We start from the raw sequence: 27510 nt of genomic DNA, 5'->3' as shown, positions 1-27510 counted from the left end.
CCTTGTGTTTTTGTTTTTTGTTTTTTTTTTTTTTGTTTGTTTGTTTGTTTGTTTTTTCATTCTTAATTTTCAAACAATTACAAATTCATTGGTTTTTACTTGTATTCATTGTGGCCTTTTTTATTAGCTGTATTAAATTCTTAGCTTAGTGTTTCATATACAGTGTTATCTTTAGCAGAAAATGAAAGATGTATGAACAGTTTAAACACTGAACACTGATGTAAAGATGGTTCAGCTCATTAGAAGCTGATTTCTTCTCATCAAACTACATGGGTGAGGGATGAAGAAACAAAATGCAAAACATGGTAGTCAACATGGTGACATACTAAATCATCTTCCAATCATTCTCAAGAACTCTACAACTACAGCATGCTATCCTGATGGCCCCATCTGAGTTGATGATTTTTCACAATGTATTTCATGGCTTCCATCCCTACATGAGACTTTATTACTATCACATAGGAATAAAAAGCCATAAAACACTAGAGTGAATTTATCTTGATCAGATGCAATACTTATTTTCTTCACATGATTTCACCACCATTCCAAAACTAACCAATAATTTCATGCTACATTACTGAACATTTTAAACTACATTTCAATGACAAGAAACACACTGAAATGGTTACATCACAAATTAACAGAGCTGTAGCCTTTAAACACATTCCTACCTACGAGAATCAGGAAACGATCACAACACACAGCCATTTAATCCACTGATAAAAGACAGGACACCACAGAAAAATATCACTTCCACATACATCTTTCAACACATAGGAAAGACGAGAGACAAAAAAGAAACTGGTATAGGTTAAAGCTTTGAAAGCACCACTACCAGAATCTTATTAAAACTCCTTGCCATTGTAGCTTCCTGGCATGCATTATAAAAAATGCAGAGACCATCACTAAGAAATCTTTAAGACATCTGATCTTAAACAAAGCAAAATTCCCTACCAATGGCACTGAAACAGCTACTACCACAGAGCTGCTAGCTAATATGGCTCACTAGTCCCTAGGACTGCTACATTCTTGGCTATAAGAGATTTACTATAGTTCCAAAGTCCTTTTTCTCCTGATCAAAGACCAAATGAAACAAATTATAAAATGCCCTTATTTTCTTAGCCAGACTATGATACTGAATCCTGGTCTAAAAACAGTTATTTATTAATGTAATTACTATTCATCTTCTTATTACTACTAATTGGCCAAGTTGAAACACAAGTCTCTACGGTCATTGAAAAGTCAATACAATAATTTAACTGTCATTTGAAAATAATTTTGCTTATACACTTGCAAGCAATCTAAACTGCATCAGAAATGTCTCCTTAATCTAAAAGCCTCTATTTTACCAAAAATATTTTACATTTTCCTGGCCACGTACCCCACTGGCATGATACCAATATTAATTCTGATGTACTGTTGACACTAGAACTAAGAATTAAATCGGGTTTGATTTATATACTGCTATCCTTTCTTGCCTACCATAATCCTGTGTCTTGCATAATATAATGTTGATAGAATAGAAAAGAGCAAGAAATCACTAAATGAAAGGAAGTGCATAAATAAATTCAATTATCATGCATAAAACATGCAAATGATTTAAAGACTGCATATGAAACTCTAGTTTATATTCATTAATCTCAGGTTGCACTTTTGAGAGAGAAAGAGACACTAATTGGGTCCAGATTAATGCACTCCCAAACCTTCCAATTTGTTTTTAGGTGAAGGTTAAATGAGATGTGTTAAAATAAACACAGCTGCTCAACTCTCCAAACATCTTTCATTTGAGGGAGAAGGTAAAAACTAAAAAGCATATTGCAGGCTTAGTGTAATAGAATTTAGGCTTTTCCTGGGCTCCTCAGAACCGCCAGTTACCCATTGTAGCTTCCCCACCCCTACTCTCCAAGGAAGAAAATTTTGTGCGGAAAAATAGTCCAAAAAAATCAAGCTAGCCATTTGACACAGAGAACAGGGTAGGGAGCATTTGTGTTTGTCTAAATCCTTACATGCTTTCCTCCCTACCTCACCCCACAGAATGCTGTTGCGGGACCACCTCAAATGTGATGTAGTTGCTGTAAAAAAAAAAAAAAAAAGGGGGCTTGGCCCAACCTAGCATGTTGTTGTGACTCTCAACACAGTGGGCAACAGGGACACATGAGAGGGCTTGAGGGCTCAGCTTTGCTCACCCAGTCAGCAAAAGTGTGACACACAATGGGGCCAAACCCGTCCAACCCACTACCTGCACGGGGCTTTGCTGCCACCTCTGTACACAGGGTGTCAGCTGAATTATCTGGGAATAGAAATAACACTCCCCTGGCTGCTCTGTCCTGCTGGCTGGCAGCCCCCGTGTACCCAGGGTTGATCCTGCCCCATAAGAAAGGGAGACACGGGGGAAGGAGAAGTTTTTTTTGGCCCAGAAATGAAAAACAAGAAAAGGGCCAGTTCCTATCCTCTGGCAGAGGAAGGTTAAATAAAGTGAACAACAACAACAACAACAAAAAAGGTCACAAAACTAATTTCTTGCTAAAACCAATGAATTTGGATTAGTGGCCTGAAGGGGAAAGGTTAGGATGTTATCAGTTCTCTTCCTTTTTGTTAAAATGTATTGGAAATTAAACCCCTCCAACACAATGGGATACATTTCTACAGGATGGAAGCATTTGAAATCTTACATTTCTGCGATTGTTTAAAAAATGTTTTCCTCATCAGCTACAGACATTACACCATGAAAGCACAAAAACACATACATGTAGACTCGGACATATATTCACATACATGGTTTCAGACACAGACCCACTTCTGCTGACAGCCTGACTCTGAGAGCTTTTCATTAAAATTAATTTTTGCACATTTGCAGTTGCTAAATTAGCTGCAATAAATAACAACAATAAGGCTGAAATCTGTCAACATCTTGACAAATATTCAGAGAGCTGTTTAGTTAGGAAATATGCTTATGATATTCATTGCTCCTAAAAGAGAAAATGATTATACAGTAACTAAACCCTAAGTAAGAGCTAAAGATATTCACCTCATGAAGCCATTGCTCAACTAGCCCCTTGGCACTTGCTGGAATTATTCGCAGCACGAGCTCTACTTTTTCATTTTCTGCTGACTCCATGTGGGTAATTTCTTTCTCATGATTAAAAGTGAGCTTGGCAATTCCTTCAAAGCATTTCTTTAGGTGTTGTTGGATATGGAGTGGATCCTTTGTCTCAAAAAGGATTCCTGAGAGATCATTGCTGCATTGAAAGAAAAACCTGAAAAATGATAAAAAATTAACTTTATAGGTATTTATACAAACATATTTTACACCTCCGACAACAGACAGATGCAATGGACTGTTTACCTTGAAAAGAATAGTCTGTTCTTCACCAAATAATCATTCAAGGCCTTCCTGAATGTCATCCAAAAGCGATTCTGCCTCCTCCAACTTATCCAGCATCTGGGGCTGCGAGATAACCCTTGTGGCATTGGTCTCCTTCACTGACTCCTTCGTTATTAGCCTCCTGGTGGGTGAGATAGAATACAGCGAATGTAATAACCATACTTCACACAACAGGCTCTCTCTCTCTTTTAAATTGAAAATCCCCTTATTACAAAACAAGGGGTGTTCTTTTTCTTCTACCTTTAAGTAGGACTGCCACATTCATTGCTTTTTACAAAAACGCAGCTGCTTTTTAAGCTACAGATAAATAGAATCTGCTAGGCGGTAATTCTGCTCAGTCTGAATGCATTATTTTCTAAGTCACTTTGGCAAGGGACTTCTTATTATAAACTGGAATGAACAAGGAAAGTCCTTTTCTCGACTAATTATGACCATGCTTTGTTCTATACTGTTAACCTACAATGCCAGATTGATCAGCTATTTTTTGCTTCAGCCAGTTCAATAAATTAACATGCTCTTTCTGGAAAATTAGAGAGCTAATTATTAAGACTTTATAGACTAACGATGAAAATACAAATAACACAGAACAATGAAGAATGGTGTATCAATAACATTCACACAATTCCTTTGATGCGCACAATGCAAACTTCCATTTCAACACTACTGATATATGTATGGGACATACTTTGACCTGATATACAGAATTTTCTTCTCATAAAGCTTTGTTATATTGATATATAATAGTATTTGATTTTTTCTAAGAACTGAGGAAAAGAAGGCAAAGCTGAAACACAATTTTTCATATACCTATCCCTGGTGCCCATTTTGTTTTCCTATTGTTTGACTTCCAATTTATAAAAAATCAGGAAGCACAGAATAGAAAGCAAAGCTACAAAGACGTTTAAACAGACAAAAATCAGGACTTGAATTACTACTGTTTCCACAATAAGACAATTGAGTGTGTTTGATTTGAAAGTAGTTTAGTTTGCAGAGAAGAGTTTGATATTCCCTAGTAATAACATAAAGTAGAACATTGCTTTGAGGTTATGGATCACTGAGGACCTTCAGTGATCCAGAATGCTTGGCTCTGACAAAGAAAACGATATTCAACTACATTCCGAATACACAAGACATTTTGTTCAATATGTATTTTGTCAATAGCTCATAGCTACTGATACAAAACTGCTCCAACAAATGAAATGTAAATATTTAGATATCACACATAGTTTCCTTTATGCAACATAAACTGTGAACTCCAATAAGAAAGAGAAGAAGAGGGGGAGAGAGGAAGAGGGGTAGAGAGAGAAGAAGATAACAAGAGAATGAGAATATATTCAATATATTCAATACTTATGAGTTGAAACCCATCAGAGTGGTAGATAGAGCTGAAGAATAAACTGAAAAGATTCAGTCCAATATGCAGAATTTTAAATAAGAAACTATTTTGGAAAGAAGAACACGTCCAGTGATAGAAAGCTCACACTGCTGCCATCTTAATATCCTACTTGCACTCAAAATAATCCCATCCCTATGTATTTTACGTATTTCTGGTAGAAATATGAGAGGGGTTATTTATTATACATTATTCAAAATAGCTACTGTAAGATGTACATACAGCCAACATCAGCGACTTTGCTTTGAGATGCTACAGCTTGCTACATGAGGCATTTTTTGGTCCTTTGATAGCCTTGGCAAACTATGAATAGTTTGAGGTTGCTGGCCTCCATTGTCTGGAGTCCAGACTGGATTTTGGAATGCCAGGAGAAGCCTAATTCATGTAGGATTAAGAAAAGCAAAATTATTTTATTAAGAAATAACTCTACATGTATCAGTGGAGCTTCCAAGATGTGAGAGTAAATTGGCATTCAGACAAAGATTGATTTAACCGACTATACTCTATAGACACCATTTTAAAGGAGAGAGACCTCACCAGCTACTGTACTGTTTAGGACAGGGTTATATGTGTAGAGTTGTATGTTTTTATACAGTCAAAATATGTCCTTTAATATTAGTTTTTAAACAAGGGCACTATCTAGCATACTGACAATTATCTTTTGTAAAGGAGTTTTGAACTGTTTATTCCTGCTTGCTTAAAAATATACCTGGGTCCATCCATTCAGAAACTCTTCTTTTCATGACGTGACCATAAGGACAGTCAAAAAAAATAATAGTGGACAGAAGGCTTGGCAATGTGTGGTACTGTTTTCCCTAAAGTAATTTCAGAATGAAAGATATTCTCAAACATTTAAGTGGTTGATTTCTAGGTGTATTACTGGCCTTCAGATCAGTAAGTACTCTATCTTTAACATTGCTACAAACAATCATACACAACGCATTTTGATTAAAAATGAACCTATTTTATTTCAGCTGCACCAGTTGAAGACAAGGAAATAGTCATGTGACACCAGCACTCATCCTATGCCAAGTACTGACTGACAGCTCTTCACAAAAGCTGTGAAGAAGAGCTGTGACAGCTCTTCACAAAAGTTTTGATGAAAAATGATTAAGTGATTCAACAAATATTATAGTATTTTTAAAGACCTAGTTACTTACAGGGACAAGATCTAAAAGCACCCTGTTCTGTACTTTGACCAGCTATGTTTTCCTTTGCATCAGAAAGGAGAATCAAAATATGATTAAGATTACTTCACGAAAATCATCACCACATATCTTTACCAAGCCTCCTTATAGCTACTGCTTTGCCTTGAATCTAAAGCAAGTTGCGTATGTCTTCCAAATATTTCTCATATGATTAAAAGCAAATATTTTATAGGTACTTTTTGATATGCATGCACTTGGAACATTTTGTAGCCCTTTCAATAGCACATCAGATATAACTAAGCACAGACTTAATACTCCTGGGAAGCTACAGCAGTAAAGCCCAATTTTTATGATTTTCCTTTGCCTGAAGTAAAAGGAAACTCTAAGTCTTAACCATGTGGAGGATAAAATTTTACACAGTTAACATCCAAGAGCTTACCATTTCTCATCGACAGCTCTCCTTATACTGACATGGATTTACTTGTGAACCAGAACTTGAAGTCACCACTCCGTAACACCCTGCATAAATCACAAAAATGAAACTTCAGACATCTAAAACTGTAAGTCCCTTTACCCTATTATAATATTTTTATACTGAGTTGAAAAGAAAACTTTTTTTTTTCCTAGATATGAAAGCATCTGACATCAAAATACTCTCTAATAAATATTCTTCAAAAGATTTTCGTTACCTGCTTCCAGTTCTACTTCATGAAGTGCAATGAGGAACAAGCCATGCACAAATGCTTGTTTGCCTTTCTCACTTGATTGATTCACTAACTTACTGGAAGGCTATGTCTCTATTGTTTCTGAGTTCACATCATAAAAACAACAGAAATCAATTTAAGACAATGAACTTTAAGTTTTTTTTCCCTGCCTCCTCCCACCCCCCCCCCCCCCCTTTTAGTATTCTATAGGGCATAAGTGGCAAAGCTAAGTCAGAAAAGTTTTAAATAATGAAAATCACTGAAGCCTAAATCACATACAATAGTGAAAGCTGAGATGTGAGATGGAGATGAAATCTAAAAGCTAATTAAATTCAACAAGAGCCTCTCAAAGGCAACATACCAGCTTAGCCTCCCATGCTAATATTTCGTTTTGAAGGGTGCAATAAATGGAGGGCCTTTCATGGCTGCAGATTTTACAACGTGATCCACCAGCTAAACCTGAGAGGGGAGAAAAAAAAAAAGATTAGATGCATGGATTACTGTACTGAATAGATGCCAAGGCCAAGATAAAAAGAATAGATAAGTTAGGGCTTCTGAGGAGCTAAATTTGAAGCCAACCAGCAAAACGGATTGAACCTTATTACCTCTAGTCACTGAGAAATTCCCTAGACAGTTGGATGTAATTTGAAAAGGTCAGAAAAAAATTTCCTTCACAGTATTATTGCTTCATGGTTTAAGGGTGTACATTTGTGAGATGCCAGCTCTAATCATTTTTATTGACTTGCTCTAGAGAGACAGACAGATGCACAGGGAGGCAAGACAGATGGATAAGACATATCGTACCTTTGTTTCCAGTTCTAAAACATATCACCAGTATTATGTATGTTTTAATGTTAATCATTTCAGTTTGTCCTTTGTCATCACTGAGAGGAACGTGCCTTGTTTCTCTAAGTCAGCCACAAAAGGGGGAAAAATTGTGCGTATTATTGAAAATTTGCTACAATTTTTCATATTTGACCTGAGAGTTCACTGAATTCCATGTAAATCTGAAATATATAACTGAAATTTAGTAAATGTAATAGGATTTTTTTTTTTTTTTTGACAATTTTAGGTATGCTCAGTTGATTTTTCTTTTCACTTAAAGGGGAGCAGTTCTCACTGAACAGGTTATAAGAGTGACCTTCAACATACTGACAGTACAAGCTTTGTTATCAATGTGGATATCCTATGGAAAGAAAAAAAAATAATAATAAAAACACAAACAAAAAACACAAACACACATACAAAACCACCCCAATTAAAAGCATTTAATTCTTTGACTTAGCATACACAGGAGCTCGTAATCAATATGAGCATTTGCCCACATTACATTTGCAGTCAATTTTTTTTGTCATGCAATTAAAATCAAAGTAGATTTAACAACACAAAAGCAGAATTATCCATCCCAACCCCTAGAAAAAGTTTAATTAACATTAGATTTTCTTTCACTCACAAGACATTTGTCTTCCATTCATAATACAAACATGGGTATTCACTGTATCCTGGCACTGAATGCACTGCAGATGCAATTTTAATGGCCATTAAAGTATGGCTCTGTGAGCTCCTCCACTGCATTATGTTTATGGAGCCTGCCTGAAAGATGACTAAAACTGTTTCCACTTGGATAAGAAAGCCATTTCCATACAGTCATGTTCCCTCCCCTCAAGCCCCATACATTCAGAGTAACAAGAAATTGCAGCAGAATAGTTGCATATCTATTCACTCCTCCAGAAATTTATAGCCCTAAAAGCAGATCAGGAAGGGTTAGCCATAGTGAGGAAAAAGAAGCACTCAGAATTGTTCCCCTAAAAGAAGCTGATGCTTTCATAGAATCATAGAACATCCCGAGTTGGAAGGGACCCATAAGGATCATCAAGTCCAACTCCTGGCACTGCACAGGTCTGCCCAAAAGTTTAGACCATGTGATTAAGTGCACAGTCCAATCACTTTTCAAATTCAGACAGCCTTGGTGCAGTGACTACATCCCTGGGGAGCCTGTTCCAGTGTGCAACCACCCTCTCGGTGAAGAACCTCTTCATGATGTCCAGACTAAATTTCCCCTGCCTCAGCTTAACACCATTCCCACGGGTCCTATCACTGGTGTTTACAGAGAATAGGTCACCTGCCTCTCCACTCCCCCTTGCAAGGAAGTTGTAGACCGCGATGAGGTCCCCCCTCAGCCTCCTCTTCTCCAGGCTGAACAGGTGCAGTGACCTCAGCCGCTCCTCATACGTCTTCCCCTATAGGCCATTCACCATCTTCGCCGCCCTCTTCTGGACACTCTCTAGCAGTTTAATGTCCTTCTTGTACTGTGGTGCCCAGAACTGCACACAGTATTCGAGGTGAGACCGCACCAGTACAGAGTAGAGCGAGACAATCACCTCCCTCGTTCGACTAGCGATGCTGTGCTTGATGCACCCCAGGATACGGGTGGCCCTCCTGGCTGCCAGGGCACACTGCTGGCTCATATTCAACTTGCTGTCAACCACAACCCCCAGATCCCTCTCTGCGGGGCTGCTCTCCAAAATCTCGTCACCCAGTCTGTATGTATAGCCAGGATTGCCCCATCCCAGGTGCAGGACCCAGCACTTGCCTTTGTTAAACTTCATGTGGTTGGTGATCACCCAGCTCTCCAATCTGTCCAGATCTCTCTGCAAGGCCTTTCCACCATCATCAGAGTCCACAACTCCCAAGTTTGGTGTCATCGGCAATGTGCTCAAAACACCTTCTAGTCGTACATCCAAATCATTTATATAGACATTGAAGAGGACTGGCCCTACAATGGAGCCTTGAGGGACCCCATTAGTGACCATCTGCCAGCCAGACGTGGCCCCATTAACCACAACACTTTGAGCCCTGCCTGTCAGCCAATTGCTCACCCATCGTATGATGTTTTTGTTAAATTGTATGCTGGACATTTGTCCAGTAGGATCCTATGGGAAACCATGTCAAAAGCCTTGCTGAAATCTAAAAAGATCACATCAGCTGGTTTCCCTTGGTCAGCTAGATTGGTGATCTTAGGAAAGGAAATCAAATTTGTTAGGCAGGACCTACCCCTCATGAACCCATGTTGGTTGGGACCAATGACTGCATTGTCCCCCAGGTGCACCTCAATAACTTCAAGAATCATCTTCTCCATAATTTTACCAGGCACTGATGTGAGACTGACAGTCCTGTAATTGCTAGGGTCTTCTTTCTCACCCTTCTTGAAAATTGGCACAACATTTGCCAGCTTCCAGTCTACTGGGACCTCTCCAGATTCCCAACATCATTGAAAAATAATTGAGAGAGGTCTCGCGATAACATCAGCCCGCTATTTAAGCACCCTGGGATGGATCCCATCTGGACCCATGGACTTGTATGGATCCAGGTGGAGCAGAAAATCCCGCACATGTTCAGGGTTGGTTGGGAGTTTGTCATTCCCACCGTCATGGTCCTCCCACTCAGGGCACCCAGGGTCCTGAAGCCCATCATCAGCATTGAAGACAGAGGTGAAGAAGGCATTAAACATCTCTGCTTTGCCTATGTCATTGTCTGTGAGGAGACCTTCCTTGTCAAGTAGCAGACCTATGTTTTCTTTGGTTCTCCTTTTTCTGTTAACATATCTAAAAAAAACTTTTTTTATTGTCTCTCATAGACATGGCCAGCTTCAACTCTAGTTGGGCTTTGCCTCCACAAATTTTCTCCCTACAAACACGAACAGCATCCTTATATTCCTTCCTCATCGCGTGACCCTCCTTCCAGCAGCCGTACACTTTCTTTTTCCATCTAAGCTCCAGTAGAAGATCCCCGGTCAGCCAGGCCGGCCTTCTGCCCTGCCTGCCTGCCTTCTGATGTTTTGGAATTGCCTGATCTTGTGCTTTTAGGAGGCAGGAAACAGCAGTTGGAAATGAAAGAGTTTTGAATGAGTTTTGGGCAATGACTTGCCCCAAAACTTCTTTTTATCCCTCCATCCACACAGTTCTGTAAAAGAGGTGGACGTAAACTTACAGAGAAATGGGATGGTATAAGTAAGGAATCGAATTTTGCATTATAACAATGAAATGGGGAAAGAAGATAGGGCCCAATATTCTACAACACACTGATGTTGTGTAAGGGAAACTCAAGTTGTGTAGATCTAAAATTCAAAGTACAATCATGGCAAAAGGATTTTAAAATAATTATAAAATATAACTGAAAAAAAAAAAGCAGGTAATGACAATATCAATATTTTATTTTACACATCTGAGAGCTCATGTACCTGGAAGGAAATATTTTCTTCCACTGGGAATCTGGCTAAGCCTTCTTTCCAAGAAAAAGTCTTTACCCAGAGAGAAAATTAACATAAAAATATTCTTTGATTTAAATATGGCCTGATATTACTCCAGAGACTAATAAGCATACAGAAAATTTGCATCTAAGAGAAAAAGAACTTTTGCAAGATATTTGCAAAAAGACACTAATTCTGTCTTTTTGTGTTGAATGATGCTCCCAGTTTAACAATGGTCACCCAAAGTAGAATTGGAAAGAAAAATAAAAGAGAGACAATGAGGGTTTATATAAATTTCCTAGGTAATCTTTAGTCATTTTGGTGGGCTATGCATTTGTGTATGCATACACATATGAGTATTCTAAATGGAGATGGAAGCACACTTTTTATACTATGCAAAACACAACTTTTCAGACAGACAGTTTCACTAATTTAAATGCACTTAAGCATATTTTTATCTAGTCATGAAATTTTCATTTTGAGTTTGTAGGCTTAGAAAAGCACTATCCAAAATTATGTATCTTTTAGTAGATGCTCACACAAATGGAATGCCCTAAGTTTATCAACATAAAAATGCCACACACAGATTGCTTCAGTTAGCACATATATACACACATTGGAAAGAATCCAAACTAAATGCAAATATGTATACTGCTTATTCTACTTCTCACAGCTGATAATCGACACACAAAATAGTTCATTAATACTATAACATAACAATACTCAACATACATGAAAAGTTGAATAGCTGTAATCTGATGGAAAATATGGTACTATTTTATTTCTGTTTTATATAGTTGTAAATAATTTTAGATTAAAGGTGCATTTTATTGTACTTCATGTAGAGAAGTATAACAGGAATGATGTAGCCTGGATTAAAGAAAAGAGAAAATTTTAGGAAATGTATTTTCTCAGTGGATATAACTAAGATCAGTGACAACAACAACAAAAAAAAATACATTTTTGATAACCAGTCTTGATTTGATGGAATTTTGCAGATAACATGCAGTTGTTGTACTTTCCTTTTTTGTCATACATACTGTTGCAGTGGCTTGTAATTTAGACAAGTACCAAATTAATGCATGAAAAACACTAGATTGAAGCTAAATCTGAGCAGAATAGAGATGACTGTCTATCAGAGAAAAGCATTTGGAAAACTTCACATACAAAGCGAGTGAAAACATTACACAGAAATAGTTCATTAAGTGGTAGCTTGCAAGTCTTTGAAATCTGTGCTGACACAAGACTCTTAGAAAACATTATTCATCATTGAGTATAGTACTTCTAGATTACTACAGTATCCTACTAGATTAACACAAAGGTTAAAGATCTTTTTTTCAGGTGCAGAGCATCATTCACATATTATTAGAAACGAACGGCAACAGTAAAAAAGCAAGAGCAGCCAAAGCTCATAGCCAGTAAAAAGACCCTAAAGTAGAAGGGAAATATGATAACGGGAGAAATCAAAATTACCCAGAGTATGTAGCAAGAATAAGGAGAAAGAGATGGAGAGGAATGAAGTTCAGGATGAGGTAAGATATAGTGATGGTAAAGAAATAGAAATCAGTGTGAAAGTAAAAATAGCAACAGAACAAATAAGTGAAAAGGAACCTGGACAAGGGGGATGCAAGGGTCATGGAAGTGACTGGAGGACTTCTGCTCTGACAGAGTCTTGAAGGAAGTTTTCTTTTAAACGAAGACCCTACACAGCAATGGACACTTAGGGATCAAACATGAAAATAAAGAGAAAGAACATTTTCTAAATGATCTTCCTATTTTTAGAGTGTTAATTTTACAACGTTATGCAATTAACTTTGAAAATAGGAAACGATTTAAGTTGTGTAGATTTCTTGGGGAATAAACATATTCACTTAGTTTAGGAACAAGAAAGTGTGCAATTGACCTAAACTAATACTGACTTAAAATACAGTTCAAGCAAGTAACTGAACTTTGCTTTCTTGTAAGTGAATTGAGAGCTATTCCTCTAAACTTACAAACTATTTCAGAATAAAAGCAGACTGTATCCAGAAAATACAACATGTTAAATTTAGAAAGCTGTGAAAATGCCAAATACTATTTATAAAAGCAAAAATGAGATGTTTTTGACTTGCAGTCTATGAAGAGATTTCCCAATACAGAAATAACATCCTACTTGTTTTGAGAATCACACTGGAAAGTCAGAGGTAGCCAACAGAGCCAATGCTGACACATGAATTGCTTTGAAGATGAGAAACATGTCACTGAGTTGGCAACAGCAGAAACTTTGAATACAACGGAAATATCACAACAGAGTGGGGTGAATATTATGGTGTCCCAGCATTTTCATAGGGCAGTATCCAACACCATACAGTGCATCAACTTTCCTTATAGGTCATCTCTGTATTGCAAGATTCACAATAACACAGACTGCATGTGGTGAAAGAGAAGATCATAAACATTTAAGGAGGACAGGAAGAGACACTTTCTACATTAGTCGCAGATTGGTCTGCTGCTGTAGAAAAGTAAAATGGAATTCAATATAAACTTTTGAGTAGGGAGCAAGACAGATGTTCAAGACCAGCTTGGATGAGGCCCTGGGCAACTTGATCTAGTGGGTGGCATCCCTGCCAATGGCAGAGGGGTTGGAACCAAATGATCTTTAAGGTCCCTTCCAACCCAAACCATTCTATGATTCTGTGAACTAAGGAGTGGAGCTAGAAATCATTTCTGTTCTTCTAAATGCTTCTCCCTAACCACTGCTCTAATGTCACTACATGATGTGGCAATGTAAACCTTGTGAAGATAGTGCTGAGTGAGGAGTGTTTTATTCTTTTCCCCCTTTAGTTCATTTGTGCAGTTTGTTAGGTATATTTCATCAGAACCAAATATGTATACTTGAAGATGTTTTTATTATGGTATTGTACTGGTTTCGTTCATTTGCATCATGGTAGCTCATTCAGTGCCATATTTCAGACTTGTGATGAAAAGAGTGTTGAAAACACACAGATGTTTTAGTTGTCATTCAGTACTGCTTGACGAGGGTCAGAGACTTTGCTTCTCACACAGCCAAATATTACAATCAGAGGAATTTCTTTCTCAACAGTTTTGTTCATAAATTATGGCTGAATATAGGTCAAAGTATAGCCATCAAGTGCTGGCTTTCTCAATACCTTTATGTGGAAGTTGCTCCATTATTTTATTTGGGGAGTTAAAAAAAAAAAAAAAGATGTGTTTTTAGCTACTTTTAAACAATTAATTAATTTGTTCTTCCTTTCATCTACCAGTCTACCTGAAGACTATCACCAGCCCCAAAGAGCTAATCTCTGGGTAATTTATTCCATTCTGGACCATTTACTTCACTAGTGAAAGCGAACACTGGATGCAGTTTTTCATGATATTTTCAAGCGCCATCTTAAAACTAGTTTGGCTTTTGGTGTCTGCCTCTTTTCCTCTTCTGTTCTCCAGAAGATGATGCTTCTGTTTCTCATTTACTCTTTCAGCTACACCTTGCATAAGGAAGTCAAGCCCTATTGAGGGTGGTGGAGTATGTGTCATAACATGGTCTACTATAACATTTTCTGACTCAGAACTCCTGTTAAGTATGATTTATTTTGGATAAAAGCTCTTTACCAGGTCAGATGTCTGGACTGAAGAGACGGTTCATTATACTGGATCACTCTTTATTTTGCAACTGTAATGGGAATGAAGTGATTCTTTTACCAAAGTGGTCAAAATCTAATGTGCATCACTACTGTTCTCCTCTCTAGCCTGAGTTAATTGCCAGCTGAACAATGCAGGTACATGTGGCTGATTTGTTTAGGAATACACTCCATAAAAGCCTACATAAATGAAGCATAAGAGGACATGACTAAAAGATTCAGGTATAAAGCTTAGGAGCTTAGATAATTACTTGTAGAAAATATGATCAGCTCTACATGTCAACTGACTAAAAAACAGAACTACTGACTTTAGAAAAGGAGTATTGTGCTACCAAAACTAAGTAACCAGGCTGAATTCTATTCAGTATATTCTCTATAATTCTGGAATAATAGATTCAAATGAATTCTCCCATTGCAAACATACACACACATGAAAATAGATTTTGACCAATGTAGTTGAAAAGATTAAACATTTTTTATAAATATAACCATAGTCACCTATATGGAATTAGGACCTTTACAGACGTCTGGAGAACATTTATCCAAGAACTGTCCAAATATGAAAACTGAAACATTATAACTATAACTATTATTTTGGTACATATAGTAATGCACAGCACTTATAATCCTCGCTTTACATTTTGACAAGATATTGTTGGAAAAGATTTTGATGAATTACTGACTTTCACATGGGAGCTGACCTCAGAATATTTAAGCTCTATAGCAAAAGTAAGAATAAATGGACTGAAGAATAGGCATATGCAGTTATGACAGTTGATCTTCATTGAGAACATTTAAGTCAATGTATCTCCTCTAAATATTCTTTTATACTACTCTGAAATGTATTTAGTTTTGCAACCAACAATACTATTGAGTGATTAAATGCATTAGCTGAATACCTGAAATCCATACTGTTCTAAACAAAATTGAGAAAACCGTTGCATTTTGCAGCACAGCTTAATGTAATTAAAGCTTTTCTGCAATATTTTGAAATATACAATCCAATCATCGTCTTATATCAAAACAGACACATTTGTTATTGTTATTGAAGGAAATAATCTCTGTTGTTGCCAAAGATCTCTCTATTATTGAGATCTGTTTAAACTTTCTGTTATTTGGTTTTATTGCACTTACTATCTGGCTTTATTAAATTTGCAAAACAGTTTGTTTATCGTCACTCAGGGAAAATAGGTGGCTATAATTTGTAAATATATCAGTCAAAAATAGACTAGTTAGCTGTTCTTGGCTGGCACATTGTCAGTGCACACAATGAGTTCCTCCCTCCTCTCTCACACTTCTTTCTCTCTCACAAACATACACACATACACACTCAAAAATGTCTCCAGTGGAGTAAAATATTCACATTAATACTGGAAGCGATGGAGAAGAACCCCGGCCGACATCCCATCTGTTCCAATGAATTAAATTTAGAAATCATATGTAATATAGACATTTCTGTCTGAATATCATAAAACCTTGACACATTCAGGCTTTCATTAAAAAGCTCTGAGATGTGACTTGAATAACAATCTGTCTTAGCTAATTAGTATTTTCAGTTTAGCATATTCACTTTCAGACGTATTGCTGTTTGCACATGGTAATTTAGGTAAACAGAGCCCATCCACAGCTGCATCAATTAACACTGCTAATCAAAACTGAATTCAGGTAATTAGGCACATTTATGCAAAAAGTGTGTAATTTGTGGGGAAAGCTAGATTCTTCAGTAATATTTCAATAAGTAGGAGTCTCCTTTTGCAAATAAGACAAGGAAATAATGGTAAATCAGCTCTAACATATAGATGATGTATACTCAGCGACAAATATCTAAATTAATCTCAGTAATTGGTCTGTATTTTCAGCAATTGGACTATATTTTTTCATATAAATGTTTGCCTCAACATTTCTGCATGGAAAAGTGGATTCAATTCCAACTAAAGGTTTAGTGATTGTTAAGAGAGGACTTTAAAAGTTAATGGTTCCTCAAGTAATTTTTGAACTGTTGAACATAATGGTCCAGCTTGCTCTCATATCTAGTTAGGCAACTTTTAATAAAAATGCCCTCACTTCATTTTCAATTTAATTTCTTCAAAGACGAAATATTTAGTTTATTTTAAAGAAAAGTTTCTAGAAATTTCTCTTGCCACAGATTTTAAGATTGTAAAATAGTAAATACTTCAAAAACATTCTGCTTTGACCTACAAAGTTTTATCACAATATAACTACAATTTCATATCTCTTCAATTTCCTTCCTTTTCCCTTCCTCTCACCACAAAATAAAATAATTAAAAACCTCTAAAACCTCCAAAAATGTCAAAGCTATATAAAAAGCTGTATATTTATAATCAGAATTTTAATTTGTATAGAAATTCAAAGAAGGAACGTTCATTGTAACATTGTGCTTCAAAAGTTTTCGTATGGAGCTATTCAAGTTATTCAAAATCAGTTCTCTGTTATGCACACTTCAAGAAAGTTACACAAGTCCGATGGACAAAAATTCCATTATCAGCTTATAGCTAATATTCCATAAACTGTATAACCGACAAAAATATTGTCTAATATATGCCTAAACAGAAGCAGGAATTTAACATGAATTTACCATTTTTGCCTACTTCCAGCTAATTTATTCTTTCCATTACAAATAAGACAAAATAATTTTACTTCCAAAGTAGTATGATAAATTTAGTCAGATTAGTCAGCTTGCATCTTCTGTCCTGGTTTCACGGTGACTTTTGAGGTGAGGTATATAATACATTTTCATCATGTGTAAACATACAACATGGATTACACGTTTTTTTGATAAAAACTTCAGTGCTAATTCTTTACAACATTAAAGTTTAACAGCATATAGCTACTGAAATTGCACAGCATATTTTGTGGTCACACTACAGTGCATATATCACAATTTAGAAAGTTTCCTCTATGTAGAAAAGTATAATTTGTTCTTTTATGAAAAATGCTTAGTATATACTGTAGATAAAACTCCCATTTAAATTAGCTATTGGCAGAGCAGGATGTTGACAGAATATTAACCGAGTTCAGAAGAAAAATAAAACTTGTGGAAGAAATATGATTTTGAAGTATTTTCTATTCAACTAGAAAATGACTGATGTAGTTATATGTTAGAATGCTGAAAAATGTGATTTCTAAAAAAACCATCAGGTCATCCTAAAACTATATGCAATTCCCTATGTCATTCTGTCTGGGGCAATGGGAAATGATGTTATAACTTCACCTTTTTTTCCATTTCTCTATTGCAAGACAGATTCATGTGCACTTATGTGTCATAGCACAGTCTAAACAGCTGTTCAATCTCCCATATAGCTTATTTACATTGACATATAGTGAATATTGCCAAGCAAATATCACAGCGAATGTGACCTGTTTCTGAAAGAACTTCCTCTGCTTGATAAATGGGCTTTTGAAAGAACAAAACAGAAGGTGTAATGACTAACAGTGTTTATTTAAATATTATACTCTGTAGGAAGTGAGTACTGTGACAACACACTAGCCCCACCCCCCATCCCATTATTATATTTTTTAACATAAAGTAATCAGATTTAGTAAATATTCTAATATTTTTTCCAGAAATATTTTATTATGTTGTCCTGTTTCTTCTGCCTAACAGTATCAGTTAATATAAACATCTCTTCACTGATCACATATATAGTCTACATTATTACTTTATCATGAATTGTCCTGATGTACCACCATTTGAAAACTCTGTGTTATTAGAGTATCGTTGTTCCTTGTAATTTTTCTTTCGTGTTGCTATTTCGTAAACATGTGGCAGTATTAGCTAATAATATTGCATAAGGAGTATCTCAAAAAACACAGCATCATATGAAATTTGCCTGGTACAATAGTAATTTCTCAGACACGCAGCCCCACTCTTTATCCTCTCCTGTGCTGCTCAATTATAAAATATGGAAAGGAATGGAGATATATAACTACCCCAATTAAAAAATAAATAAATAGTTGGTTGCTAAATATCGTTAACTGAAATATGATGGATATATATGATTGGAAAGATCCCGTGAAATACTGGTTTCCTCGATTTTTAGAAAAAGTATACTCGAAGCACTCAAAAGTATTCCAGGATTATAAACAAAACTATATATATATATATGTATATAAAGTTCATGTTTATTTTGTATATAGAGAATGCATCTTGTTATTCATAATAAAAACTATTGAAATGTTTCATATCCATAGAATTTATAGCATTAATCATGAATGTACAAAAAGGTGTACTCTACACCTTACCAGAGGGAAAAAAAAAAAAAAAAAAAAAAAAAAAAAAAAGCTCAGTAAATTACAAATGTTGAAGTGCTGAAGTTCCATAATTAAAAATCAGGCAGAGATCCTTTTGGCAAATGGATCTCTTTGTTAAACATCCTACTAATCCAAGCCTGAAGGTATAATTCAGTACCCTGGAGGATCCCCTCTATAATTCTGCCAGCTGTTCCATTTAGGTCACTCCACCACAAGTTTAACTTTTATCTATTCCTCACTTTCTTCACTGGGTCCCAGAAGCAGCAGTCCATCTCTCTGAAGGCTGTTTAAAGTGTAAATGAAAAGACTAGATAGAAGTGAGCCACTACCTCAGGGTCCTTATTTCTAAACTACAATTCCTTGGACTTCCCTACCTTGACAGATGCAATATGAAGTCTTCCTTGATGAAAATTGAGGAGGAAGACTGAATATGGAATGCAAATAGCACATTCGTTATCATTTTAACGCTTTGCAGCTGTTTTAAAGAATAGGAAATTTTACTAGACAGAATGTCCAGTCAAGGCCAAACAGTTGCAGCATTCCTTCTGCAAATCCCACCATTACTACTCTCAGAATTCCAGAAAAAGGCTTCAAAGAGCCATTTTATCTTTTCTCAGATGATCAGAGAGAAGTGGACTTGGGGCAGTGAGGGGGGGGGGGGGTTGTAGTCTGATCCAGTACACTTTGTGCCAAGGACCACAAAACCCCCTGGGTGCAGATCTGATCCACTTGCCTCCCTCCCTATAGTGGCAGGCAAAGGAAGGAGGCAGCTATGCTTCAAGGGCTTCTTTATGCAACTCAACCTCAGGTAATTAATCTGCTTCAAATTTACTGCTATTTTGGTGCAAGGCTTTTAACCAGATGCATCATTGCTCACCAAAAGCAACAGAAAGATGTGAATTTAAAACAGATCCAATTATAAGGGTTCTAGTTAGTGTAAATTTAAGCACTCCGAGTCACTACAATCCTCGAGAACTGCTTTTAGACAGCATGCTGTTTTATAATAACACACTGCTATCTTACTCTGGGAAAATAAATGAGATTCATTACAAAACAAACCATGGTCCTAATATTATTTTTTTTGTCAAAAACAAACAAACAAACAAAACAGTAGATATTCTGGGAGGAATTTTGAAAACTCAACTTTTATGAAAGACCCATTAGAAAAAATACAGTGAATGTATCACTCAGGTCTTTAAAATATATCGTTATTTAATAAAGCGCGCACTTTCAGTTACCAAATGTACTGTGAAACAAAGTTACACAATCTATTAGAAATTAACTCAAAGACATTTTCAAGGACTGCTTAGCAGCATAGCCACAGCGACTCTCATGATCATCTGCATGAATTGACACCTAGAAGTAACCCCCAGAGGCTTTAGTCATCTACTAAGATCATGGCCTAATCCTACCTGCACTGGCTCTGACCTAAGAAAGTGTGCACATGTGGTCTGAAGGATTGGGACCAACGTGTTCAAGTGGTGCAACCATTCCTATACCTGCACTTGAGCTGCTCTCTAGTAACTGCTATCAGTCAAAAAGCGTGCTTCCATAAGCTTCTAAAGCTGACTTTTAAGGGCCAGGGGGAAAAAATAAAAATAAAAAATCAACACGTGCATCTCTGCATTTAATTCCAGCATGGCTCTCACAGGTAAGCACCCAACTCCTGCAAGCTGCCTTGTGAGTCGCAGCAGGACCCCTCATCTGTGTTACACTGCCCGCTCATGTGTGCTACAGCCAGCTCAGGTTCAAAACCAGAAAATAAAGCATCCTGGTATTGCTTTCTACCACTTACCTTGCTGCTGCGGTTCCATGTGCTTCTGCTGACATGCCTGCATGCGAGGGCTTGCCTCAGGCAGCTGCTCCCAGGTTTGGCATTCCCGCAGCATGGCTGCTCCAACAGTGATGAGAAGAGTGGAGGCAGTATGCCACTGGCCAGCTCCAGCAGACCCCAGTCACGCCGTCTGCAAGCACAGCTCACTGAGTGCAAAAGGAAAATTAAAACATTTTTTTCCCCTTACACTTGAATGACACAGCATACTGTTCTGTGTTTGCATTTAAATTGGACAGAATAATTTACCACCGGCTTTTAATTTCAAAAGGGTTAATCACCTCAGCAAAGGTCAATCAAACTTTAATCTCCAATAAAATTGCAGCAGCTTCAGTCACCTGCAGGACATTTATTATATTCTTATTTCCATGCAAAAGAATGCACCGCTAATCTTCTAACTCTTTACATTAGCACATTTGCCATTAACACTTTACTAAAATTATTAATTCCTCTGAAACTATTACAAGAGCTCATTTCTACACATCTTAGAAGATAATCCTGTTAAAAACCAGCCACATCTACTGTGACATTGCTTTAGTTGTCTGCTCTAATCCTCACAACCATTTGATACTCCAACTGAGTTCCAACAATGCACAAAGTCTCAATTACACAAAATATTACAGGGTTTACTTTAGAACAACAATATACTGTTTTAGTAACTTAATCTTCCCTATTGTCTGCAATTACAATACTAATCTATTTTGCCACTGTTCACAGCATTTTCCATTCAAAATAAAATATTGATTTTTAATTTTGTTTAGTAGATCTTGAAAAGCAGTAGATTTACAAGGCTAAGATAGAACCTGGATTCTATTACTGACAATAGGAATAATCGCAATGATAGAAATATTTTCATGGCCTGCAAAAACAGTATTTTTCTCTCAAAACAGACGTATCTTTTGAGATACAGCTCATTATGAAAGAAAGAAAGAAAGAAAGAAAGAAAGAAAGAAAGAAAGAAAGAAAGAAAGAAAGAAAGAAAGAAAGAAAGAAAGAAAGAAAGAAAGAAAGAAAGAAAGATTGATTTCTGGTCTACTAGTTGAAAATAATTTATCTGAAATTAAATTAAATGAGAATTGAAAAACCTTTCTCAAAAATAAAAGCCAGGATTAGTTTGAAATTACTGTGGCATTAACTGTGGCTCAAAGGTATATAATTATTTAACTCTAAACAGAAAATTGTGAAATAGAAAAGAGTACGTCCCCCAAATAAGTTGTTTTTAAATACAGCTACGTTAGCTATACAGCAAAGCATTCCTTCAAGCGTCTACCGTAACAATTTCATCTGAATTCTCAAAACTATTTTACCTGTAAAGACACAAAGAACAAGAGAAAACTCAGGGAGATCTCATTACAGAACTGAACCATAATACAAAGAATTCATCTCCCAAATTTTAGAATCTAGCACCAAAAAGTCATCGTTAGTAAGGGAAAACAAAACAAACAAACAAAAATGAACAGCCTAATAATACCAAAAAAAATGGTTCTTGCTTATTTTCTCACTATGGCCATATTAATTCCTTTGAGAAAGAGAACGAACCGTCATATGTTATCTCATTTCTATTTAAAATGGATTTTTTAGCCATAATAACATTTTGACATACCGTAATGTAAATAAACTGTTCTTTCCCATCCCAATATTTCCTTCTCTGTCTCTGTCTCTCTCAGTCTCCGTCTCTCTCCTCTTTTTGTTTTAATATATGGCACACAGACAGACACACGCCCCCGTCACTGTCAATATGCACACTCATTAGCAATATGTCAGGCTGGCATTTTCAACACATACTCCAGAGCATAACTGAACTACCACGCAGAGCACACACACACATACACGTAAAAATACAACCGCAGAGAAGAGCTCATTTTTAACTTGGAAAACTACATAAACGTGCAAAAGGAATAAGTGGCATTCTCAGGCAATATTTTATAAAAGTGCTGTGAAGTGGCTCTCCAGCTGACGGAACTGATGCTGTTCTCATTTCAAACACACAGAAAGATGTATATACAAATGCACATGTTTTAAAAGGATATTTTAACACTGAATTACAAATGCAAGAATGCATAGTTTTTCTGTTTTTCTTCTGCCTTTGAAAATGCATTCTAACTTAAAGAAATTAATAAAATGATATATTATGAAATATAAACCTGAACTGAACTAAGAGTTCCTAGAATATAGACTGTCAACAGCATTTGTTATTCCTATAATGAAGAAAACTAACTACGAAAACAATCACATCCATATTTTTTGCAATAAGCATCTGGCAATACAGTGAAGAACACCTAGAAATGGTGAGTAGTATTTAACTACAGTTTTGATTATGTCCCTTTTGATTCACTGATAAAACATTCTAAATTGCCATTGCCACTGCTTTAAAATACAACTGAATAGCTTCACGTGGCACCCTGAAATGAAAGGTATCATCAAAGGACCATTTACTTCATTTTTCAAAAGACTAGACACAGGAGAAATGTGTGGGGAAAGGAACATACCTTTAGTTATCCCAGCGAACGACTTCTCTGCACATCTACATAGTCCTGCGGCTCCACCAGTACAAAAGTCAACACTGCAGTGCTTGTGATCTCTGTGACAATGGCATCATACTGCCGGCAATTTTTTCGATTAAACTTCTCAGACATGGTAGCAACTTTGTTAATTATGATATTAGCCAGCTGGCGGGTACAATCAATCATCCACTGTAAGAAAGCCAGACAAAGAGACATCTAATCATTGCAACCAGAGCAGATAAATTTTGTTCCTTTCTTAGACGTGTCACAGATTCTATCCCTCCTGACCCTCTACACAGCCATCGACTGTCAAATTTAGATTCAGCAAGCTCCCAGCTTTTCTTTATCCCTGCCTTAGATCTGAAACTCCTGGTTATCAGGAAGACAAGCGTCACCAGCTGTCTCAGAGCAGGAAGGCAATCAGGTGAATAGTACTTATTATCTCTCATTGCCTTCTGAGGAGCGACAAGATTGATTTTGGACCAACAACACATCCAGATCTCAGGCACAGCTACTGCAGCTACCAGTCCAGAATGTGGTGCATATGTAAAGCTGACCCCAATCTTTATTAACACTGCATACTAAAAGTTTGAGGGTTGGTTGCTTTTTTGTTTCTTTGAGATTTGATTTTTATCCCTACTCTTTTTTTTTTTTTTTTTTTTTTTTTTTTTTTTTTACAGCTGCACTATTCCCTTATTCCAGGCCTCCTTTCCCTCCAACTCCAAAAAATAAAAATTAAAATTAAAAAAAATATTTAAAAAGGCAAGCTGACTATACCAGTACTCAGGGGACTGTGTTTCACAGTTGGATAGTCTTAATTGGGTCCACAGAAGCAGTTAGCTACCATTAAAGGCTTCTCTGTATACATCTTCCTCTCAACTAGTCTGATAGTCTATAAATCGCAACTAGCAAAGCCTACGCTTTGAGAAGTTTAAAAATGCAAACGCATTATAAGCCCCAAATATAAAAGAATTCTAACAAAATATGAACTGATAGCAACGTTTCAGCAGTGCTCTAGAAAACAATGCTTGGCTTTTTCCTTTACTGCAGCATTGGACAATCTGGCATTCCTGCTGTAAGAATTTTTTTTCATAAACCAAATGCGCTGCAAAGTACTGGAAGGTAATTCATATAAAGCAGAAACAAAGGTTGCAGTAGGATAAATGCCATCACAGTAACAAATTCCAGTACAAAACAAAACCACCAATTTGGTACATTTTGAAATGCCTGCAAACAATTCCATTTAACTAATTAGAGCTAAGTGCATTATTCAACTAATACTAATTTATAAGGACTTACAAACAGTTTTATGCCAGCTTCTGGATTCATGGTACACTGGCTGCTGTGGTACTTGGACCAAAGATCATTTTCCCAAAACTATATATATTTTCATACAATGTGATCTTATGTTTACTTCACTTTAATTTAAGGCTGGTTTTATATTAACGGTGGTACCTAGTAATACTGTGCATACTCATATGTACTGTCTTAATGTCAAACGAGATGACACTCTGGATTTTGCAGCATAAAAATATCACTGTCTTTAACAAATCATTTGAAAACAATACTTTTTTTTTTTTTTTTGAAAGAAGTTGTCCCATGCTATTCAGATACATTTTTCACACTTTCTTGGAAACCAAACAGAAAATAGCAACAGTTAGAAAACAGCAGCTTGTGGGAGTATCAATTATTCCCTGACTGCACTCCTTGAAATTACAGTGTTGCCAGAACCTGCTTTACCTTTCAGAAGTCAGATTTTTCTTTTATAACTGCTGTCTCATTTAGAAAGCATATGACATCAGATATGGGAATCATTAAGATATTCTTCATTGGTCAAAACACAACTAATTGCTTTCTGCTATGTGTTGAAAATGATGAGGACAGGAAAATAAATTATATCTTCAAATGTAATGTCATCACTCCGGTCATTTTGGGTGATTCACCAGTATCTCAGGCAAATATTGAAGACTGCACCAGTTCTGTGCCACTACCTATACCTGAATTGTTAACAAGTTGGGATCTGGCTAAGTATATCCCCACCATAGTGTTACCAATGCAATGGTAGACAAGTTGTTAGAAAGCTCAGCTCAGCCCTAGCCCAAATAAAATGACTCATTCACTTTGTTAAAATATTTACAACTGAGAGGGTTTTACTCAGAAGTTAAGGAAGCCCTTTGTACATTATTCCTTCTCATTTCTATTGCTATACTCAATATCTTGCTTTTATAGACAGCTTTTAAATATGAAATAGTTGTCTTGATCCTGACATTAGGCAAGAGGAAATAATTGGATGTAGCAAAAGGAGGAGTGACTTGCAAAAGACACAAGAATGGAAGGCTGCAGTAACTGATTCATTTTTCCAAAAGGTGAACCAAATCATCAGACACATAAGCCTCAGACACAGTAGTATCTCCAGTCAGCCACCCGCACAGACATGACCAGGTTTCTAAGCTGCCAGAGCAGATCTGAGCTGGCGGAACTGGGAAACGAATAGGATGGTCTCTGACAGGTCCAAATTGAAAGTTATTTAAGAGCATCATGAAAGAATGATAAAGTCTGGTGCCCTAGCAGCACTTACGTTTGTCCATTTTCAATAAATATGTCAGGCTTTTCTCATACTTTTTTTTTCCCCTTCCTTACTGCAAAGTTCACTGTGAAAAAATACAGAATAAGTCTATTAGTCTCACCTATTCCCAGTCTGTTAGAAACAAGGCAACTAGGCTGGACGTCTGTGCTCTTCTCTGTTACCACTAGGATCAGGGAGAGCCTGACAGGGATCTGTTGAGTATGAGACACAATACAATTTCCATACCTACACCAGTGGAATGCCTCATCCACTGGATTTACCACTCACTCTGTTGGCTACAATGGAGGCTACAAAACTGGTCTGAACCCAATTGGTATTAGCCCTACTTTGAGCAGGAGCTTGGACTAGCTGACTTCCTAAGGTCTCTTCCAACCTGAATTATTCTATTCGCCTATGAACTGGCTAAGACAAAAGCAACTTAGTTGACAAAAGTTACGAGAGATGCACCCAGTTACATGAATTACATGTCTAATTCTTTCAAGAGGTCAGGCTTTTTTTTTTTTTCATTCTCTCAGTTGAAACAGATAAAAATTACCGCATCATCCAACAACGAGAGGTTCAGAGAAAACAAAATATCTAAAAGGGAAAACACAAAGAAGAAAGTACAGAAAGACCTTAGTGGAGGTAACTGGACAACATAGTTAATATAGGAGGAGAAAAGGAAGGCAAGAAGTAAAGCAAAAGTAAACTTAGCTTCAAGTAAAAGAAAATTTTCGTTAGCGGAGAGGGAGATACAGCAAAGGATAGGTCTCAGTTAACCTTAAACATGTACGAGTTAAAAAATAAATAAATAAAAACATCGAAGCTATTCCCACAATAATGTTGGTCCAGGTTCAAAGGAGAAGTTTATTTTGGTAAATACAAAATTATCTCTGGGTTCCCACAATATTTGCTGCACTCACATAACAGAGAAGATTTCCACAGATAATAATAAATAAAAAATTAAAATAAACAAAAACATAGATTAGGATATATGATCAAAAGAAAAAAAATAATATTCTAAAAAGAATATTCTAAAATATTTTGATCAATAGTCGTAATTGAAGTGCACAATTCCAGATGGACATAAATCCATTTACTGTTACGTTTACCTTAAAAATGCCAGCCTAATAAACTTTTCATTTGTACTCTAAATCCTCTAAATACTGAATCTTCTATTCAGTACCTCATTATATAAAAAAAAAAAAATTAAAAAAAAAAAGCAATAATACATGTAAATTATAGCTTTAAAAATGGGGACAGTGTAATGAAGGGGATACACTTTGTAATCAAGTAGGCTTTTAAATTAACTTTTAATGTTCAGTGGCTCCCAATTAATGAGGAACCTACCCCTATGCCTACTACAACACACAAACTAGGATCAAGCACAAGGACACAAAGCCAATACAGGACAATGCACAGAATGCTGATCAACAGGTTTAGGGGAACACATGGCAGAGCAAGGGTCTGAGAAGCAATGTTCCTTTGCAATGAACCTCTTCCTTAAATCAGGAGCTTCAGATGCTTAATGATGCACCAGCCCACTAACACACTGAATGATTCCTCCTTATTCTAGGAAAGAACATACGCAGCTACAGACAGAGAGCTTATGGTATAGTTTCTCATTTTGGCATGTCATAAGCATCAAAAATAGTCACGGATTTATTTTACTTTATTTTTAGCAGTACAAATCAAGAGTCACCCTGCATCATAAACTGCACATATATTTCATTGAATGGAATGAAACCATGAAGTTTCACAGTGCTGAACAATGTCTGCAAAGGTCATATATAGCTTCTCCTGGGGGAAGCTCCATGAAG

General features: G+C 36.5%; 1 long non-coding RNA gene across 1 annotated transcript in view; it reads right to left on the bottom strand.

The window, feature by feature from the left end:
• Window positions 1-2052: 2052 nt before the first annotated feature.
• The window catches only part of LOC311430578, a 75750-nt gene continuing 50292 nt past the window's right edge, over window positions 2053-27510 (bottom strand). The window contains exons 3-8 of the long non-coding RNA XR_014688883.1: window positions 23110-23313; window positions 20585-20769; window positions 6992-7089; window positions 6366-6445; window positions 3347-3506; window positions 2053-3257 (exon numbers count right to left, since the gene is read on the bottom strand). This is a non-coding gene — a long non-coding RNA (uncharacterized lncRNA). The remainder of the gene's footprint in view (window positions 3258-3346; window positions 3507-6365; window positions 6446-6991; window positions 7090-20584; window positions 20770-23109; window positions 23314-27510) is intronic.

Source organism: Aythya ferina (assembly GCF_964211825.1).
Source record: "Aythya ferina genome assembly, chromosome: 1".
NCBI lineage: Eukaryota > Metazoa > Chordata > Aves > Anseriformes > Anatidae > Aythya > Aythya ferina.
Note: the sequence above shows the minus strand (reverse complement) of the source record. Positions and strands in the feature narration are given on the sequence as shown.